Source organism: Cricetulus griseus, chromosome 4, assembly GCF_003668045.3.
Source record: "Cricetulus griseus strain 17A/GY chromosome 4, alternate assembly CriGri-PICRH-1.0, whole genome shotgun sequence".
Taxonomy (NCBI): Eukaryota; Metazoa; Chordata; class Mammalia; order Rodentia; family Cricetidae; genus Cricetulus; species Cricetulus griseus.
This window is the reverse complement of record NC_048597.1, coordinates 225,203,516-225,222,401: the sequence shown is the minus strand read 5'-3', so window position 1 is coordinate 225,222,401 and position 18,886 is coordinate 225,203,516. Positions and strand designations below refer to the sequence as shown.

The following is an 18,886-nucleotide window of genomic DNA, read 5'->3' as shown; positions in this document are numbered from 1 at the left end:
TGTTACCGAGCTAAATGTATTCACTTGTCCCCAAATAGTTATTTGCATGGTTGGTTCTTTTGTCTCTATTTTCGCAGAGTAAGAAACAGGCCCAGGGAGGTTAAGGTTCTGATATACACTCTCCACGAGCTCCTTATGTACTGGCTTCTTCATGTCCATCAGAGTTGAATTCAAATGACAGTTTCTCATAGAACTCGTCAATCTCCCACAGCAGGCTGCTTGTTTTCTATTCAGTGCCGTAGACCACACTCTATAAGTGTATCTTTATGTATCGCAAGCCTGAGTGCAGATGGTGGTGAAATCAGGGAGTACTGTAATTTGAAGCATGAAGCACTTGTGGAATACCACACCGTCATATCAGTTTGAGGCTAATTGGACTGACCTCTGAAGCAGGAAGCAACAGATACAGGCTTTGAAACAGCCACATGAGCAGTAATATATGTGGTGAAACATACTGTGTCATACTCAGTTTTAGAGTGACCACCTTGGTTAATGAGAGATGGGTAAGGGAAGTGCAGGTGAAGTCCGTAGAATTTTGGTATTTCATGAACTTGAAAATAAACTAATATGGATGAGAACAGGGCGAGTCTGGTTAAGGCAGGGTTCTCAACCGTCCTAACGCTGTGAGACTGTAATACAGCTCCTCTTGTTGTGGTGACCCCCCCCCATCCTAGAATTATGTTCATTACTACTTCATGGTTACAATTTTGCTACTGCTCTGAATCATCATGTAAATAGTTTTTGAGATAGAGGTTAGTAGCTGGGTGGTGTTAGCGCACACCTTTAATCCCTGCCTTCTGGACGCAGAGGCAGGTAGATTTCTGTGAGTTCAAGGCCAGCCTGGTCTACAAAACAAATTCCAGGACAGCCAGGGCTTTTAGGCATAGAAACCCTGTCTCAAGAAATCCAACAACAACAACAAAGAAACAAAGGGAAACATTTTCATACTTGCTGTCACTAGTTTCTTACTTTCTAGTTACTCTTAACCAGTTCAGAACTTGTAGTGTGCTCAGACTACTTAGCTATTGGCTGCTAGAGCCAAGTTTTGTTAGAAACTAAGTGATTTCCTTCCCAACTTAGGCTATTAACCATGCCTCCATTTTAATGCTTTTTTTGTTAAATAAAATTGTTGGGGCCCAGTCTACATCATATATTGCTCTGTAACCTAGGAAACAGTAACATATAGGACAAACAAGGACCCCACGAAGTATATCCGCTAAGCCTGAGGTAAACATTATGAAAGCAGTAGATTGTTAGGAGAGAGCTACTTTAGCTGCTAAGTTAGGAGCTTTATGAGAAGTGCATTTGATTTGAAATGTCAAGGATGAGAAGAAGCAACCATGAAAAAAAAGAACTGGAGAGGGACTGTATAGTGGCATTTAACTGGATCGAGGGGCAGAGGAAAGCTGTGAGGAAAAGGCCAGGGAAGCAGGCCCGAGGTGAACATCTGACTGCTTCAGAGCCTTGACTTCTCCAGTGATAAAACATTAAGTTTCTTGTTTTCCTTTTGGTTTTTCTCAAAGTTTGTATCTAATGGCGAGATGCAGACTGCATCCTTATTCTTGTGTGTTGTTTCATTTAAGCTTTTTCATTTCATAGAGTTGATCTCTCTCACACACACACACACACACACACACACACACACACACACGACGGTTTGTCAGCCCACTGTCTCCTACTGTAATTTGTGGGAAAGACTGGAGAAAAGGGGAACACCAAGTGAAGTGATTGTAAGGGAGACTGCACTTCTGATTGTTCTGATGCCCTCCTGTTTGAGCTGTACACTCAAATGCTCTGACATTTAGACATTTCTGAGGCAGTTCCATTGCGTCAACAGTAAACTGCATGATCCCAGTTTTACTGACTCCTCACTCAGCTGCTTTTTTTTCTCTTCACTCTAGTTCCTGTTCTTACAGGACATTCTCCTTCCACCCTTCAGTCATAAACGGGACCTCTGACCTTAATAATACTACAGGAGTTTGTAGAGCAGCTCATTCTCCTATAGGAGGGTTTAAGTGTATCTTATTTCAAGTTACAGTTCTTTGCAAACTCCTATTGCTTTCTATAAACATTGTGTATTTTAAGAAAAATCTAGTCAAATTTGGTGATTGAAACTTTCAAAGATTTTAAAAACTAAAACATATATTTTTGGTTGTGAGCCTAGCCTTTAACATATAACCCATGATCACCTAGTTAAAATTCATGCTTGTTAAATATAATTTTCAAAAAAGTGAAATTATGACTCATGCAAAAAATGGATACATGTTAAAAGATTTTCCTCAACTCATTAATTAGTGAAGGCACCAGTAAGATGTTAAAATTAGTCCAAAAACATTTGAGAGACTACATACATAGACGGTTTTATAGGTTATGACCATAGATAAGAACTTTAATTTACATGAGGTTCTCTTTGGGGCTCTCACTTCAAAAATTATTTATCTTGACAGAATTTTAGTAGTTTGCTCCTGCTCCTGACAGGGTATAAAATACCCAGTAATTGAAAAGATCAAGAAACCACCTACTTACCTTTGCTTATTCTGATATTTCAGGAAATTTTTCTGATACTATTATGTTTACAGGTGACAGCCACAAGCACTTGGGTTTCATAAGGTTTTTGTTTTGTTTTTGTTTTTCCTTTCGGTGTCACCTAGGAGTGGTCCGGCCCTCCTCCCCTTTCTCCCTTACCTCCTTTTTAGCAAGACCAAGAATTCTCTGTGCAAGCCCCTTCCCTCAGTTAGTGCTAACTCCTTCACTTTTACTATTGAGGGATGGGGCAGTGTGTGTGTGTGTGTGTGTGTGTGTGTGTGTGTGTGTGTGTGTCTGTCTGTCTGTCTGTCTGTCTGTCTGTCTGTCTGTTTGTGTCCTTCTGTGCCTGTCCTTACATTGGTGTTTTCTTCCCTGAATTTGCTAAGTGGAGAAAGATGGGACATTGCTAAGGCTCAGGGTGGAACATGAGATGAGGAACTTAATGGCATTCCATGGGTGGGTTTTTAAAGTGTCTTGGAGGAAGGTTTTGGTGATAGCTCCTCCTGAAGTGCTTGGTTTGTTCTGGTTCTTTTGTTTTGTTTTAGTGTGTTTGTTTGTTTGAGACAGAGTTTCTCTGTATTGCTTTTGGAGCCTGTGCTGGAACTCTGTAGACCAGGCTGGCCTTGAACTCACAGAGATTCACCTGCGCATTCGCCACCAACGTCCGGCCATGGTTCTTATTTTTTGAATGGTTCTTATTGGAGTATGGATAGCTAGCTTTAGAGGTGCCTGTCCTTAGTACTATCACTTACACTTACTGGATGTTAGATGTTTAATCATATTTGGAGAATCTCCCCTACCCTCAGCATTTCTATTAATTATGTTAAGAGTTATTCATTGACTGAAAAATTTCTGTTTTATTTCCTCCCTCCCCACTTTTATTTGGAGATAGGGTCCTATGTATTCTAGTCTAAATTAACTATGTAGCCTACAATTTGTTCTCTTGACTCTTCCACCTCTCCAGTGCTGGAATTATAGGCATGCACCACCACACCCATTCATGTGGAGCTGGGTGTCAAACCCAGGCCTTTGTGCTATATCCCCTGGTTTTTTGTTTATATTGTTTTGAAGACAGGGTCTTGTTTTGTGCCCAGGCTGACTCACACTGGTTTCAGATTTGTGGTGATCCTCCTTCCTCAGTTTCCCAGATGGTGTATTACAGGGGTGCATTCCCAGATATAGGGTCTCTTTAGACATGAATGACCATGGTGGCCCAGAAGAAAAAAGTAACTAATCTAGAAGTATATTTGCCCAAGAAAATGCATTGTTTTGGTCTCAATAGATTAACCTGATGACGTTCTAATGGGATGGTTTGAGAAATTTAAAGACATTGGAATAAACAACACACACAAGAAAGACTTGAGATAGAAGCCTGTGTCATGCCAGTAGAGGGCTTTCCCTTGTGAATACTGAAATGTCCTGTAAACCTCAAGAACTTTGAATTCCATCCCAAGCAAAGTGGGAAGGTGCTGCAAGGTTTTAGTTAGATTAGTTGAATTTGATTAGATCAAATGTGTTCATATCTAGCTGATGCTGTGTAAGTGATGTATCTTTCTTAGATATACCTGGAGTCACTTGGCATGTAATTGTCTTTTATGATGGTGATAATTTTGATTACCCATTTAAAACTTGCCCTCTCTTTGCTTTTTTACCCCCACTCCCTCTTGCCATTAACACATAATTTTTTAATCTGTGGGAGGGTCCCTTACGGCTGTGAATGTCTGCTCCTTTAAAATTCCCCTTTGATTTAGTATCAGTTGGTTCTTTCTTTATTCATTATTTCCCATGATTGTTATGAAATGGTTTTCTACCGTTAGCATTTTTTTACATTTACTAGATAAGACTTTCGAATGTTTGTGCTTCAGAATAAGGAAGGTTATCTGTATTATTCATTTTGTGTACAGTCTAAATGTGGTGGCTAGTGAGTATGTATTAACAGAATAAATATTCCTGACTATGGGATTATGAATTTTCTTATATATTATTGTTAAGTGGTTTCATTGCACATTTGCTGTATGCTGTGCTGGCTGTGAGTTCGAGGGTAGTTAAAAAAGAACAACTAGAGAGTCTCAGCTTCAATAAACATAACTGATGCCATCATTGCTAATCAGTGACATGTTCTCTACCAGAGTTTTATGAAAAATTATAAAGTTTAAAAAAGGAAACACTGGAGACAAAGACATTGAGAACCTTTCATAGTTGAGGACATTCTCCTTTTTCCCAGATGTGTTTGTGAGGAAAAGCAAGTCATTTGGACTGAATATGGCCAAGGAGGCCACAGACAAGTTTTCATTCCTTTGTCAAGCATCAATTCTTTTCCCTACAACTTGGTGTCCTTTTTGTGTGACTTGAAACCAATGGGAAATTATGCTTGTATGAGAAGATGCTCTTAAAGTTTTGAAGTAGACAAAACTTGTGATTCCTTTAAAGATTCTTGGTTTGAGTGAGGATTGCAGCTCATTTCTAGATTAGGTATGTCTTGTTAAACGAGGCAGATTCCTGCCCAGGTATATGCTTATGTTTATTGTCCTTTGCAGCCTCATTGTTGTTAAAGCGATGCTGGGAAAAGACAGACAGTTCTGCACCTGGCAGTCTGCAGAATCCAAGGTCCAAGAATAGTGCTTCTGGAGCATGGCTCTGATAGGTGAATGTGACAGAGGGTGGCACAGAAGCCCCCAGGACAAAGACATTCAGATGAAGTGTGTTATGGGAGACGGGAGTATTTGACTCAGGAGCAATGCAGAAATAAACACAGCTATGTTATTGACGTAATTTCCATATTTTGTAGAAGCCCAGCTTTAAACAAATTTGTTGGTAACCTACCTTTTAATATTTCATCTATGTGAATGTTTTCTATTTCTTCCTCTTTTCAGTTAATTGACAAATGCTTCTCTTGCTATTCCTTTACTTTTTGAAATGCTTCTTCTTGTAGGAATCAGAATCTAGTTGACTTTCTGATTTAAAAAGAAAAGAAAAAGCAAAAGCAAACCTAGAACTGTGAAGTTTTGTTCTGATCTGCACTTGGTGAGGAGGCACTAATTAAGAGCTGTGCTCTACTGTGTGACACTGAGCCCACCTGCTGGGGCCCCTGTCTTTGAGTTTATTAGGAGCTAGTGCAGGAGGGACCCAATCACAGAAAGTGTGTCTCATTAAACACTGAGCAGATTCTTACAGGCATTTCTCTGGTTTTCCTCTAGAATAAACATTGGCATGGAAATGTCTCCAGACTCAAATAAGAGTAACTTGTAAAGTTTGTTTATTTATTTATTATTTATTATTAGTTTTAAAGTTGGTATTACTCTAAATACTAAGTTAGGAGGCTGGAGAGATGACTCAGAAGTTAAGAGCATTTGCAGCTGCTGCAGAGGACCCAGGTTCTATTTCCAGTGCTCACATGGTGGTTTGCAGTAGTCTATAACTCTAGTTCCAGTGAATCTAATGCCGTATTCTGACCTTTGTGTGCATCAGACATGTATGTGGCATGCATACATATATGTACATACATGCATGCATAAATACAGGCAAAACATTCAAACATATGAAATAAAAATAAGTAAAACCTTCTAAAAAAAAGTAAGTTATATCAGAGTATTTTCATTACTGAAAAGGCAGACTTGGGCCTTTATATGCCACATTCTTTCCTAGAAAGATTCTACAGTATTCTGACTTACTTCACTGTCATCTTGTGGGTTTGTAGCAAGTACTGTTGCCAATAGCCTTAAAATCTAGTACTGCCATATTGTAGGAACACATGAGCCCCCAAACAAAACTGGAGCTAACAAATGCAGCCAGTGGAAAAGGTGAAAATTGACTTTCAGGTGATGATAGAATGCTGAGAAGTTGGAGATTTAGAAATTTTCCTCATTGCTGTTATCCTGATTCTTGTCTTAGTATAAATTTATATGGCTCTATTATAGCAAACTCTAAATTTGATAGTTTTTGTAGGCTCTTATACAAATGCACAAGATAGGCACATGGTGTATGTATCAGGAGATAAGTTTTTAATTTTTATATGTGTAGTATTGATGATAGTTTTGTACTATATACAAAATTATAATTAATAATTGATATGATGGTTTGTATACTGTCAAATGAAAAAATCTTCAGCAGAATTTTTGCATTTAAAGCTATCTTAAAATTTTTTTTAACTTAAACTTATTTTTTGAGAACTTCATTCATGAGTCTACCGCATTACATCACTGCTGCCCCCTTTCTCTCCTCTCCAGCTCTGGTACCCCCGTGTCTCTTAATTTACAACCCCTTCTCCTATAACTATTGTTACACACCCACACCCCACCACCCCACCACCCGTTAAAACCCCACTGAATCCAGGAGTGTTGCCAGGAGTGTAACGTGAGTTTTCTGGCCTGGCTGGTCCTACCGCCCTGCTGAGCCCCAAATAAACACACAGGAAGCTGTATTAATTATGAAACTGTTGGCCGGTGACTAGGACTTCTTATTGGCTAGCTTTGTCTTAATTATTAACCCTTAACTACTAATCCATGTATTTCCACGTGGTCTTGGCTTACTGAGGAATGCCAGACCTGCAACTCCTTTTGCCTGCTACATGATGACTGCTCAGCGTCTCCACAGACAAGAGAGATTTCCTGTTTGTCCCTGTGTATGTCCTTATTCTGCCCAGCTACGTCACCTCCTGTCTGATCAATCAGCCAATTAGTGTTTTATTCATTAACCAATAGGAGAACCATATACACAGAAGAACATTCCCCCTCAGACATGTTTAGGGTTCACCACTGACAATTGTGTAGCCAATCAGGGGACTCATCCTTGGTAGCCATCGACTTGCCTAAAGCCCTTTATCTAGGAGTGGGACTTTATGAACCTTCCCTCCATGTTTGCATGCCAGCGTGGGTGGCCTTTGCACAACTTGTGCAGTCAGCCATGTTGTTGAGAGTTCATGGGAGCAGCATTCCTGTCCTGTGCAGAAGAAACTGTCTTGTAGCAGGTGTTCTGGTCCTCTGGCTTTTATAATCCTTCTCCCCCTCTTCCTCATACTCCCCGGGGCTTCTGGGTAGGATGTTGTTTAGATGTATCAGGTTGTGCTTGTAGTGTTGGTCAGCCCTTGGTCCTGTATTCTCTGCATTTTTGCCCTGTTGCAGTTCTCCATAGTGGTCTCCAGCTGCTGCCAGAAGCAGCTCCTTTGATGAGGATGTGAGCTGTACTTAGTGCTGGTGGACCAGCATCATTTTCTGATTGAACATTCAGAATTTGGAAACTTGAAATGATACCCATGTAATTCTAGAATTGTTTCTTTACCCCGGGAATTTTTAGAAGAGCGTCGAGAAGGAATTTTTGCAAGCCATTTAAAAATAATGTGTTTGATAGGAATATGAGAACCCAAACCTCATAACAAAGATGGATTTCTGCTGCAGTTTATTCATGAAAAAATTGTTCTGTATATATAGTTATGTCTCTTGCCAAGGAACTGATTCAGAAAAATAGTTCCTTAGTTGCCTAAAACTCTTGCAGGATTTAGAGAGAAAAGAATAGACTCAGCAGGGAACATACTGAGTAAGTTATTCAGTAAGACTATGTGGGTGAAAGGAAGAGGTGAAACTTTGAAATTGGTTTTATAAAGTAGATCAGCACTCCATAATCATTGTGACTCTGTTCAACAGTTACAGTGTTAATTATTGATGCCTAGTTATGATTTACACTGTATGTACGGAGAGAGAGACATGGGTGTGCAGAGAGCCCTAGTTTCATGTACACACAGATGCTGGCTTTCCACCTGACAAGGTGTTTACAAGCACTTTAAATCCCGAATATCCAAAACAGAATTTCTCTCCTTTTTTTTTTTTTTGTATTCTGTCTGTTCGTGGTCACATCATTTCACTTGGCGTTAGGGAACAAGGTTTCCTTCTTGAATCTTCAGGCTCCCTTCAGGCTCCACTGCTCTGATAGGATCCTTTAAATCTGTTCTTTAATGTCCATCTATATTCCTAGTTTCTTCTCAAAGATCACTGTTTGCTTTTACCATAATGTTAGGGCAGTTTCTAGCAACACTCGGGGAAAAGATACACATAAATAGTATAGTATAGAGTTTAAGAAGTGGGCCCAGGAGCCATGTCTGGTAAGTGCTGCAAGGTAGGAATGTTACTGAACTTTTCAACATTGTTAGAAAATACAAACATGCCGGGGGTTGGTGGCACACGCCTTTAATCCCAGCACTGGGGAGGCAGAGGCAGGTGGATCTCTGTGAGTTCAAAGCCAATCTGGTCTGTAGAGTGAGCTCAAGGACAGGCTCCAAAGCAATACAGAGGAACCCTGTCTTGAAAAAAAAAAAAAAAGAAAAGAAAATACAAACACATAAACAGAACAGAGATAGTAGGTAGGCTAGGAAGGTAAAAAATATTTACACTGCTACTGAAAAAGTTTGTCTTCATTGACATAGGCAGTGGAAATTTGGGTACAGTTGTAGGTGTGGTCAAGAGAAAAGGAATCAGGAGAACGGCTTTCTGTATTTACCATGAAATTTTGGATAAGCTTCGTGGTGTCCTTGAGAATTGAATCTTAGGTTTCAGCTGACCACACTAATTAAGAAGACTTCAGAAAATTGAATCTGTACTTAAAATTCTTTGTGTCTGTATAACACACACAGACACATCCACCTTCTCACACCCCCCAAAGCCCATAAGCAGTATATGAGGGCTCTATCAGAGAAACCATCAGTCGGAGGTATATCCTTCTTTATTCACGTCAATTTATTTATGAAGGCATTTAGTGCAAGTAATTGGTGTAGGCAGCTAGTCAGTATGGGATGTGGGCCTGGGCAGGCTGTCAGGAAGCCAGGCTTAGAGCAGTTGGTCAGGTGTTGAACATACAGTCAATGCAGTTGCTGAAGAAAACCGCACATTTGCTCTTTGGACCTTTTGACTGAGTAAAACAGTGCAATCTTTACAGAAGTCCATAAAACACTTTCATAGCTATAGCTGGATTCCTGCTCCTTGAACAGCAGGCCTGGGCAAGGTGACCTATGAGAGACACTGTTACAGGTGTTTCTGGAAGCTGCTACTGGAACTGGCAATAATCTTTACACAGGTTGAACACCCTTAATTTTAAAGTCTGAAATGATCCAAGATCTGAGACACACATTTATGAGTGCTAAGCCAGTGAAGTCTTTATAGATATTAAAAATATTGAAAAATGCCAAATCAGAAACACCAGTTTGGAGAATTTCTGATAAGAAGTTCTCAGTCTGGCCGGAGTGTCTCTGTAGGAAGTATGACTCTGATGCTTAGCCTTGACTGACTGACGATAAGAATGTCATAGGAAATCTTGACATCAAGATTACTGAAAAAAATCTGTAAACAGGACCCAAGCATCAAAGACAGGAGTTCTGGTCTCCATCACTGTTTTTCTAAGGAGTGTAGAGGATGTAAGCTGGCTTTAAGTTTGGCTCTGTAGAAACTGGAGAAATAACCTGTTGTCACATCACTAAGGTAATGAGAGGGCTACTGGGGGCTGTGCTGATTTTATGTAAGGTGGTACATTATTTATAAACAGACACTTCCACCTGTAGAAATACATTTAATAAAAGATTAACAGTATTTTTCAGGAGAAAATCATGAAACTTTACTTCTCTGATTTCCAATAGATGTTAAAATTTACACTGAGAACAACTTTTTATTCTTTTAAACGATGTTATTATGCTAATGAAATTTAAAGGTCTTTTGTAAATGTAACTCAGACTATCTAAAGACTCCTTCAATCCCCATAGACAACTTTGGTTCTAAATTTTAGTAATGCAGGTTAATTTTGCCTGTTCTTGAATCGGCAGCCCTTGTGTCTGTCTCTTGTTTATCTCAGGTTTTTTGAGATTTTTCCATGTTGAGTGTTAATCAGCATTATCCATGGTAATGTTAGTGATAGGATATCAGTTTTTATTGCTAAGTCAACTTTGGTTAATATGCTGATGTATATATTGGTTTTTGACATGGTGCTTTCTTTCTTCACTGATGAATACATAGAAATGGAACACAGGCTGGACAGAGGTGGTGTGCACCTTTAATCCCAGCACTCAGGAGGCAGAGGCAGATGGATCTCTGTGAGTTTGAGGACAGCCTGGTCTACAGAGCGAGTGCCAGGACAGCCAGGGCTACACCGAGAAACCCTGTCTGGAAAAACAACAACAACAACAACAACAACAAAACAACAGAAAGAAAAAAGAAGTGGAACAGAGGTTGTGTGTGGTTAACATCACACAGTCTGCATTTTCCAGGGCGTTTCACAGTCCACCAGCAACAGATGAACGAACCTTCTCCCTATCACTTAGTATTGTCAGCATTTTAGATTTAGTCACCGTGGTAGTTGTGAATTATCATAGATTGCACTTGGCTTTGCTTTTTTAATGTTTTTGTTAGCATGTATTAGTTGTTAATACTGTTTCATTATGACATTTCCAAACATGTATATAAACATGTTTTGATCATACCACGTTCACCTCCCTCATTTCACTTTTTGTCCCCTCCCTATTCCTCTCACTGATCTGACTCCTCTTCCTCATCAGGCCCTCTCCTGTACTGTTTTGTTGTTAGTTCTGCTTTGTTTTGACTAGTGAGTTTCGAAAAGGGGCTGAAAGGAGCCAGGGTAAAGGGCTCCTTTAGGGTCACTTGCATTTTCTTGGTTGTACTAGGCTCTCTGCTCTTAAAAATTGCCTGCCTTTTAAAATCATAACTCTACTCTTTATTAATTTAATAATATTCATAAGAAACCATAAGTTGGTACAGTTTCCACGTACCTTTCCCTCAGTTTTCCCTAATGATAGCTATGTAACCACAGTCCATGCCATCTCAGCAGGTGACAACTCCCATGAAAAGACCCAAGCTTGGTATTGGAGGAGATACCAAAATCTCACTCTCTAATATATAAACCCTTGTCATACACGACACGTATATAAATATTATAGAGGGTCCCTTTGCTATCAGTGTCTCTTGGGGTACAGTAAGAGAGAAAGCTCCCTTTAGGGAAAAAAATAACAGAAAAGGCTGGACCGTGCTACTGTGATTCATTATGGAAAAGCCAGGGATTGATACGTCACATGCTGTTGACTCTCAGTCACACTACTGATTTAGGCTCTTTTTTCTGTCTTTAGTTTATGGCATTTTTCTATGTGTAAGGTTAAAGTAAGCATGACCACATTCTTCAGCAGCAGCAGCAGCAGAGTAAACCGTTTATCTAATTATTCTTTTCAATAAAAACTCAGGAGTCAGATATCTGGGTAAGAACCTGAATGATCAGAGAAGTGGTAGAGAAGCAACCAGTGACCTCCTCTCTGTCTTGTTCCTCAATCCAAAAAGGCCAAGACCCTCTCTAAGCTCCACCCTACTACTTCCTGCCTCTCTGTCCTCAGTCCTCCAAAACCTCTATGGTTAATTTTGGTCGGCTACTAGCTAGATCCGCCCGCTGACTCAAAGCAAACTTTATTGGCACTCTTGGGAGCAACAGAATACTATCAAAATATCACACAATAGCATGTTCTCTGTTAACTACTGAGTGTTCTCAGCTTTCCGTCAGTATAGCTTCGTCATGTGAAGCCTTTGAGTTGTGTGTCAGAGGTCACTTTGCTGTGTGGTTGCATACTAGTCTGTGGTCTAAAGAGCTGTTATGTGTCCACTCACTTGTCGGTAGCTTCGTGTTATGTATTACAAGCAGCTATAGTGAGGTCTGTGTGCAGATATTCACAAAAACATGAGTCTGCACTTTCTGGAGTAAATCCCCAAGACCTCGCTTAGTTGTATGGTAAGTGTATGCTTAGCTTTCTCAAGAAGTGCACCCTCGCGTTGCAGAGGGCACCAGAGGAAGTTCCTACCGCAGCGTAGAAGGGAATGCATTTGCTCTGCATCTTTGTCAGCTCCTTGGCATTTAAATTGTGTCCCGTTTAATAGACTCTTATTGCATCTCCTTGTCCCTTTAATTTGTCTTTCTCTAAACTAATACATTGAGCATCTTCATATGCTTATTTTCCATCATGTATCTTCCTTCTATGGTATAATGTCTGTTCAAGTCGTTTGCCCATTTATAATGGGATCTGTTTTGTAATAATTAAAATGATTATCACGGTGTATGTGTGCACACGCATGGCTTGTATGTGTGAGTGTGGGTGACAGGGAGGGCCGAAGACAATTCTGTGTGGTCACTTCTCTGTTTTCGCTTTTCCTTGGGCTCCGGGGATGGAGCTTGGGGTGCCTGACTTGTGCAGTAAGTACCGTTGCTCACTGACCCATCTTGCCAGCCCTTGGATTGTTCCTTTCTTAATGCTGAGCTTAAAGAATTGTCACATATTTCCAGTGTAAGTCCTTTGTCAGTTGTGATTTGCAAAAGTCGTTTCTGTGTATAGCTGGCCTTTTATTGTGCCCTCCACCTCCATTTGCCTGTCCATTTATTTTTGTCAGTGCTGGGAATGGAACCCATGCTCTTGCACATCCTGGACAAGTGCTTTCTGAGCCACACCCCAGTCCACGGCTCCATTTGACTTTATTCACTGGTCACTGTGACTGGTTCCCAGGTCAGAAGAGCTGCTGGCAGATCTGTGGACAGACAACCTTTCTGCTCACACTGCCCCAGGTTGTAGGGATCCTAGACCCCAGATGCACCTGTGGCCCCAAGGTTCACACCGTGGATGTCTTTACATTCTTAATGGGTGCTCTCACAGAGCAGAAGTTTGGAAGTTTGATGAAATCTAGTGCGTTGATTGTTTTTATTTTCCTTAATAGGTTTATAGGTTTGATATTATATATAAGATCACTGGGTCCTGATGGCTTTTCTGTGATTGCTTCTAGAAGTTTTTATCTTTAGTTCTTTAGTTTGAATTTTAGATTCACACACAGTTACCACAGAATATCACATAGACTGTCATCCCTTGTGTTTTTTTTTGTTTTTGTTTTTTTTTTGTTTTTTTTTGGTAGGGGTGACTTATAATTGTAAGATGATATTAAAAACCACAAATTGAAATTGGTACAATCTAGTTTTTATAAGCAAAGTGTTCAGGGTTCTTCTTTGAAATATGATCCTAGATTATTTATTTATTTGTGTTTAGATATTTTTCATTGAGTTAATTTGCTGGTATTTTCTAGGGATATTTACAACCTTGTTAATGAGGCATAACTGTGTGTGTGTGTGTGTGTGTCTGTATGTGTTGTAAATACTGCTTTTGCTTTGGGTGTTAGCATAATGCTGTTCCGAAATGTGTTAGGAAAGGACTGTAAAATTGATGTTATTTGTTCTTTAAATATTGGGCTGAATTTGTTAACGGAAGCTCCCATGACCAGTTCTGTTGATCTTAAGATATAAACTTCCATTTGTTTTTCTCATTTGTCTTTCTGTCATCCTCTTCACTGCTTTTTGTTCTTTGACATTTTCTTGGTCTACTAACCCCTAACCTTAACCCACTTTTCCCTTTTTCTAGTTTTATAAATGGAACTAAAGGTTATTGGTTTAGGATTTCATGTTTTACTCTGAGCTTTACTGCAGTGGGTTCCCCCTATACATACTGACTGATTTAGTTTTATCTCAGAATTTGATGTGCAGTTGTTACTTTCATTCATAAAAGTGAGTTTATTTAATGTTGTTGAATGTTGCTTTGCTTTTAACTTTGTTTTTTATTTATAATGCTTTGTAAGTTTAAGTCTTACTATAGATTATAATATGCATGTATAATTTATTAAGGTCTACAGTCATTCACATTTTATTATTCAAGTGGAATATAGATACCTGTAAATTTTTTTTTCCTGAAAATGTTTGTGTGTGTTAGTCTGTGTGTGTGCATGTGTGTGCATGTGTGTGCATGTGTGTGTTAGTCTATGTGTGTGCATGTGTGTGCATGTGTGTGTTAGTCTATGTGTGTGCATGTGTGTGCATGTGTGTGTTAGTCTATGTGTGTGCATGTGTGTGCATGTGTGTGTTAGTCTATGTGTGTGCATGTGTGTGCATGTGTGTTAGTCTATGTGTGTGCATGTGTGTGCATGTGTGTGTTAGTCTATGTGTGTGCATGTGTGTGTTAGTCTATGTGTGTGCATGTGTGTGCATGTGTGTGTTAGTCTATGTGTGTGCATGTGTGTGCATGTGTGTGTTAGTCTATGTGTGTGCATGTGTGTGCAGGTGCACTGAAGCTGAAGGACAAGCTCGGTTGTCATCCTCAGGAATGCTTTTCATGTCCTTTGAGACTTGATCTGTCTCATCAGCCTGGAATTCACAGATTAGGTTATGCTGGCTGGTGAGTGAGTCCTCACCCTATCATTACTGGGATTACAAATTGTCACCGTGGCTGGCAGATTATGTGGCTTTTAGGGCTAGGTTCTTATGCTTATGTAGTAAGCACTTGACCAAATAAGGCATTCCCCCACATTCCTCTGATCCCCCTTTTTTTGAGACAGTATCATTTGTAGTTCAAGCTACCTTAGGAACTTCCAAATGATGGGATTGCAAGAATTTGCCACCATTTGCAGCTGGAATGTAGATGTCTCTTTAAAAAAATTCATCATCATCATCATCATCATTTTGTATGGGTATGGATATTTAGCCTGCATGTATATCTTGTGTGCGATATGTATGCCTGATGCCTGCAGAGGCCAGAAGAGGGCATCAGATCCCCTGGGACTGGAGTTACAGAAGGTTGTGAGCTGCCATGTGGGTGCTGGGAAGAGAACCCCAGTCCTCTGGAAGAGCAGCCAGTGCTCTTCATCACTGAGCCATTTCTCTAGGCCAAATGTAGATATCTTAACCACCACTAAAACTGTTTTTTATCATCTGTTTGTATTTAGGAATACCTCCTCATGCATGAATGGAGAATGCCATTGGTTTTACTTCTGTTTAAAAGAAATATGCTGAGTCTTTCTGTTGCTTTCTCCATTGCTGCTATCCTAAGTTTCCTTTGAGAGTTCTTTCCATTCTGAACAACTTTTGAAATTGTATAACTCCTCTTGAATCATCCCCTGGGTCTCTCTTCCTATTCCATCTGCATTTGAATTTTGCATATTGGTTTCTGTCTGTCATTCTTCCTAAGGCCCACCTGTGGCCATCCCAGCCCAGATGTCAGATGTAGAGGTGAAGAAAGAATTGATTGTAAACAAACCCTCTAGTCACAGCTTTTGCAACTGTTGAAGTCAGCACCATTCACAGAGTCCTAGCATTGAGCCATCCCACCTGCAGGATCCTTGACCACAGCAGCATGGTTCTGAGTCATGCAGTAGTACGAAGGAAAATAAACACTTTATTTCCTGCATTTCTGAAAGTCTTTAACCTCACTCCTAACAGGGGCTTTGACTCTTGTGCTCCTAGGTACAAGGAAACCATTATTCAGAGACTTCATGTAATTTCTGTGCCATCTTACGGCTCCACATTCTGGTAGACATGATGCCATGTCATTGCCTTGTGTGGGCAATATGTCTTTCGTTTTGCAGGATTAGACATTTTACCCAAGTGCGTTTAGATAGTCCATGCCGCACTTCAGTCTGAGGGCTCACCTCTGTTTGTTGTTTCTATGTTTTTAATGTATCTTTTCAACATCCTCTCTTAGGCTTTTAACTCTCTTAGAAGTTGATTACTCTTTTTGAAATCATGGTTGGCCATTCTGTGTCACTGTGTTCTTCAGACTAAAGTGATTCTTGGATGCTTTGTTTTTGGTGTTGGTTGCCTGGTGTGCGTGCGTGCGTGTGTGTTTGTGTATGGCTATTATTTTCCTTATAAATCTGTGTTTAGTTCATAGCTGCCCATACCCAAAAGCTGTTGATATGATACCAGAAAGATCTTAAAGAGAATTCCTGGGAAACTCCCTGGGCTTTGGGGGTTAAATACCTTTCTTTCACTCTGGGGTCTGATGGCATCAGAGGGTTGTTAGTAACTGTGACCCTTACATGGCTTCTGCATGGAGTTACACCCACTTTGGCCTCAGTTTCTGTGGGTACTCACGGAAGTATGGCCATCTCCTTTAATCATATCTCACCTGCCTTTTGTCTTTTGGATTCCTTGTGGTTTTATAAAGAAACTACTCCTTTGTTTTCCAGGGCTCTCAGAATTTGGGAAATACGTGGGTTGTGGTTGCAGTTGCTCTGTTTGCAATTTCAGGCCATGGTGGATGGTGTGTTTAAAGGGCACAGAAATCTCACATAATTTTATAGGCCTCTGCAGTTTTTTTTTTTTTTTTTCTGTGCCCGTTATTTATTTCTTAGGCCTCTGTGTCAAAGGTTAGGGCACAGTTCTCATGTGTCCTTTGATTGTGTGTCTTTTCATCTACCTGTGCATCTCAGTATCTGAAAGTCAAAATATTTGCAAATTACATTAATAAAAAAAATGAGATTCAAACTTTAAATTTGTGCCAGTCTGAGTAGAAAACATTGTCAAAGAAATGTAGTAAAATTTGCAGTGATATTTTTTTAGAAAGATGTTGCTTGTGACCTTCCCATTTTCTTTTATATAAAAGTATTTAGAATGATTTATAATAATTAAAGTAATCACAACTTTATCTGGTGTGAAAAGAGCCATTTAAAACATACTTGCTTAGGCAAATCAGCTAGAATGTTAATACCATTTTTTCCCCTATCTGGTTATTGACTTGAGACACCACACAATCTCTTTCAGAGCAACATCTCAGACATGTGGAAAAAGATGTTCTGATCCCAAAAATAATGAGAGAAAAGGCCAGAGAGAGGTGTTCTGAACAAGTTGAAGGTAAGATTCATATATTCATATAAAGATCAAACTCATTTGTAATAATACAATGTGAATTTAATCCTTTGCCTCAAAGTCAAGTAGTCAGTGAATTAATATGTATGAGTTGCTTCTCACATTTCCATGGAGATAGAGATACTAGCATTCCAGCTCTCAGACTTTGAGTCAGTGTTCAGTTCATTTACAAGTTAAAAGCATTCCTCCAATTCAGGAGAAAGTCCTCCTTCCCAAGTGTAGTTTTCAGAGGAAACCTTGATGCCAGTGTTCTGGAGAGAAAGTGGGGGAGGAAGGGGAAGGAAGGGGAGGGGAGGGAATCAAGTGTGTGTGGCTTCAGTAGCCTGTTCTGATGTTACACACACATATGCTCACACAGCGATGGTTTTCCTTAGTGTGGATGGCATCTTGCTTGAACTTGCTCTGTGTGTGCTCTGCTGTGTCCTGTGTTTTGAAGTGGAAGTTACTATGTAAATCATGTAGGGGTACCCACACATGCATGCCTTTGAAAACGTTTTTCACAGTACTATTCCTATGTATGGTAATTTTAGAAATATTGTTGATTGATACATAGCATCCTGGTAAAAACACACAAAAGAGTAGTAGTGATGGCTGAAGACTGGGGTCACCATAGTTCTGGAGTTGCTCAGATGTTGGAAAAATAGGTAGGAACTACACTGTAGATATGTCTTTAAAAATAATAGACCTCTTGGAATGGCCATCAAAGCAAACAAACAAAAAAAAGCAGTAAAATTTTGCCCATGTGTTTGGGAAGGTGGCACTGGCTGCTTTTGCAGAGGACCCAGGGTGTCTCAGCACCCACATGGCAGCTCACAATCATCTGTAACTCCGGTTCCATCTGATACCTTCTTTTGTCTCCTTGGGTACCAGAAATGCACACACACCATTCCATATGGAAAAACATTCATAATACATAAAATAAAAACAATCAAAGCCTTATTATTTATCCATTATTTTGTGCTGAGATAGGCTATTTTTCCCACTCCCTGTCCCCGATCCCTTTACCCATGTCACCTTTGCCTTAGCACGATAGTTATTTCTAGTGAGAGAATTGAGCCACAGACGACTGCAAGTTTTCTTCTGGGGAATCAGGTTGTGTCGACTCTAGTTCTATGGCTGTCAATTAAGTTAACATGCTAGGGACCTTTTTCTTCTTTTCCTCCTTCAACCCTTGAATTGACTTCTGGAACACAGTGGAGGCAATAAAGCATGAACAGTTCCTGTGGTAGCCTGGTGTTGCTTGCATTGTATGATTTGTATGAATATTATATTTGAAATCCTCTAACAATTAGTAATTTAAAATCATTCTGTGATACTACTCTTGCTTTAAAAGTCATCCTGAAACATTACTCTTGCTTTCACTGGAAATTAGTTGTTTAATCAGAGCACCTTCCTTCAGCTCCCCCTGCCCCAGGTGTCAGGAGAAATTAGCCCATTGACACCTGCAGGGTTCAGGGCACATCTGGCGTTGGCAGGTGTCACACTAATAATCTCACGAGGCGGTTTTCCACTTGCCTCATGGGACTTTTCAAAACACACCCTCATTCAGGCGAGGCAGGGGAGTTTTGAAAGTGGAATAAAGTTGTCAGGGCAGAACTTTCCACGTCTAGGGAAATGTGTTACTAGAGTCACCAGTCCAGAGTGGTAAGCACCGGCA

At 40.0% G+C, this 18,886-nt stretch overlaps 1 protein-coding gene across 2 annotated transcripts in view; it reads left to right on the top strand.

Annotated features, from left to right (window-relative positions):
• Cmc1 (C-X9-C motif containing 1) overlaps positions 1–18,886 on the top strand; it is a 62,253-nt gene that overhangs the window by 885 nt on the left and 42,482 nt on the right. The window contains exon 2 of one of the 2 annotated variants that reach the window (XM_027415336.2): positions 17,125–17,214. The exons of the other annotated variant lie outside the window; for it this stretch is intronic. The gene's annotated coding sequence lies outside the window, so the exon portion shown is untranslated. The remainder of the gene's footprint in view (positions 1–17,124; positions 17,215–18,886) is intronic. 2 annotated transcript variants of the gene reach the window in all.